This window comes from Camelina sativa, chromosome 17, assembly GCF_030686135.1.
Source record: "Camelina sativa cultivar CO46 ecotype springtype chromosome 17, ASM3068613v1".
Lineage (NCBI taxonomy): Eukaryota > Viridiplantae > Streptophyta > Magnoliopsida > Brassicales > Brassicaceae > Camelina > Camelina sativa.
Window position 1 is genome coordinate 114,597 of NC_141896.1, and position 3,165 is coordinate 117,761.

Here is a 3,165-nt window from a genome sequence, read left to right on the forward strand (position 1 = left end):
AATTTTGCCCCGCGATGTACTGCGGATCCTAATCTAGTATACATATAATAATTAATTGTAAATTAAGTGTTTGTTATATATCTAGCTAGGTCTCTAATTCGTCATATACAAAAATTAATACATAACCATTAACTATTTATTTTTGGTTTTAGGATGACAAAACTAATCAAAAAGTTTAAATATACAGTACATATAATTCAATTTTTTGTTTTTTGTTTTTTACATCAATATTTAACTAACGAAGTATTTTATTGTTAACCCGTCCCTTACCAAACTCTCTACCATCGATAAATTAAGAAGTTTTTTTTTTTTTTTTTTTAAAGGGCATAAGTTAAGAAGGTGAAGTGACCTTAGTGCAGTGGCCAAAGGTAAGTCCTTAATGCACAAGACACCATCACACCCGGGATCGAGTCCCGCTTCCTACGAATGTAGGGATTAGGCTAATGGACCGGCCTGTTGTGGTCTAATGGTTGACAAAAAAAATTAAGAAGTTACATATTTGCTACAAATTTTATAATTAGTATACCTATGGGATGAGTTTTATTTGTTTAATAATAAAACGTAATAAAAATAAAGTTTTAATCGTTTAATTTCAGATAACTGTGTTTGTTTTTGCATAGAGAAAATAAGACACTGAGAGACCCGCTAGGTGTCATAATTCTATTGCTGGTGTTTGTTTTTGTTTTTTTTTTTTTTTGTGTTTTTTTACTTTTTTGCTGCATTTGGTTCTCTATCTGTTTCGAAACAAACGAGAGAAGAGATAGGGAGAAGAATCGATTTTTCATAAGTCGATTCACAACCCATCGGTTTTCCAGTTAAAAATGATCTCTTCAATTCTGGGTATTAATCGATTGATTTCGGAGGAGAAGACATTGATGCTCAGTTCAAGCAATTCTCGCCTCCAATGTCGAGAGGACCAGGTCGACTGATACAGAACGTGACATAGTTCGCAGATGCTCCGTTCAAGTAATAGACATTCTCGATTTACCAATCAAGCTTTTCTTGTCTCCTTTCACTCTTGGCTTTGGCATCCCTGAATTCATCTCAAAACTGTCTAACCTCTCTGTTTTCGTGAGTTGCCTTCTCTGTTCTTAGCTGTCGTAAAGGATGAAACTTTTTGTTGGTTTTGCTCAGTTTCTAGCTTGGAGTCTATCATTTTCTTTCCGGTGTTTTCTCGTATATGATGTTTCCGTGACAATTTCTCTCTGGTTGTTTCCTAAAGTTTTGAACTTTAATTAGCAGTATGAATCAAAGTTTTGTTAGATAAGAATCAATTTAGGAAACTGGAAGATGTTTGTTTTAGTTTGTGGTATATGGAACCTTTTTTTATCATTCAAGTTCCAATGAATTGCAGGCGGTTGCTACACTTGGAACTTATGACATTGCATTGGATTTGGGAAAGAAAGTCATATGCCAAAGGTCAGCTTTCAAGATTTGAAGTTAGTCTTAGTTTATGTATGCATTTTTATTCTGAGTTAGAGAATTTTTTTGTGGTTCACATGTTTAAGGTCATCCAGTGAAATGAGCATTTTTTTTTATTCTGTTGGTCAGGGATTATTGCAAAACTTGTAATGGGTGGCAGGCATTACGGTGCACCATGTGCAAAGGAACAGGGAATGTTCATTACCAAATCAAAGATGGGATTGTCTCTTGTTAAACCAAGTTTATAATCGCTTCAGCCATTAGATTTCATGAAAATTAATCAATTCACCGTTATTCTGATAATTCTCTAAGTATTCATTATCTAAAGTAAACTGATGGATGTTAATGATTTAGTTATCCAAGTGATATATTGTAACATACATAAAAGAACTTAAAGATTTCTTATTTCTGTCTTCTTTGTAGTGGAGAGAAGAAACCAACAGCTGATTCTGTCGCAGATGCCATAGTTGAAAATCGAGCTGAGTTGGTTCATCTTCCCTCCTCCATCGACATTAGTGCACCATTGCCTTCAAAAGACTGCCCAACTTATGATGGAATAGTAAGCTCTGTCCCCCCTGCTCATGGTCTAGGCTACGGTTAATGTATTTACATTGCTATATTTGATACAGATTTGGTTTATTTCTCTCAAATTGTCATGTACTACTGTTTATTTCATGTCCATGTGATAAGGTGCTTTTATGTGTGTTAAGGTGAACAAAATAGACCAATTTTACTTACATCAATATATGATTTGAAGGAACATCTACTGATATTATATTTTTAATACAAAAAAATTAGACACTCAAAGATGACTAATAGGGAACAAAAAATTAAAAACAAGAGTGTGAAGAGATTAATATTATTTTAAATATTATTAAAAGATAGAGATACTCATTTGAGGATGTCCAATGGCCATGCTCTAATAGTGAAAAGAATCATTTGGATGATTATATATATACGTGAAGACCCTCCACTCCTGAACCACAAAAGCAAGAAATTTAAGAATCCCGTACAACACGCTTTAACCATCAATCAAATGGATCATAATAATGACTATGGTCTATGGATAGGAGGAATTATAACTGAAATTCAGGAATCAAAATCTACTATAAATACTACTACTACTAATTAAACATGACAACACAACGGAAAAGATTTCTAAACAAACCAAAGAGAGAGAGAACAAGAGAGTTTATTTTCTTGTAACAAATCAAATGAAGCTCTCTTGTTTTGTCTTTCTCATATTATTATTCTTTTTCGTTTCTACTTCTAAATAACGATTTTTATCTAGGCTCTAAATAACGTTAATAATATATATGTCAATAACGTTTAAAAAAAAACAAAACTTGCATTATCACATGACTACTACACACACGTGAAGCCATGATTGACATGCGAGTTTATGTTGAATATTAATATATATGCTTATATAAAGTGTTGAAAACTAAAGAAGGACTGTTGTGGTTGTGTAACATAACCTACATATATGTTTCCAAAATGATATATTAGTTATATATATATATATTATAAAAATGATACTATATAGTTGCATATTATAATTAATTGCATGGGATTTCTTTTCGATAAAAACGCGTTTCTATATTCAAATTTAGAAATTATGATTTAGTCGACAGACCACTGTAATCAAAAACGTAACTCGTTTGAGAAAGAAAAAAATGAAGTGGATGATATATATATTCATAACGGAATCATATCGTTCTTTCTTAATAGTCAAACTTTTTT

The 3,165-nt window shown here is 32.1% G+C and overlaps 1 long non-coding RNA gene across 1 annotated transcript; it reads left to right on the forward strand.

Moving 5' to 3' along the window:
• The first annotated feature begins 647 nt into the window (after nucleotides 1-647).
• LOC104754354 (uncharacterized) lies at nucleotides 648-2,184 on the forward strand. The gene is made up of 3 exons (XR_762110.2): nucleotides 648-1,071; nucleotides 1,355-1,419; nucleotides 1,552-2,184. It is a non-coding gene; the product is annotated as an uncharacterized LOC104754354 (long non-coding RNA).
• The last annotated feature ends 981 nt before the right edge of the window (nucleotides 2,185-3,165 follow it).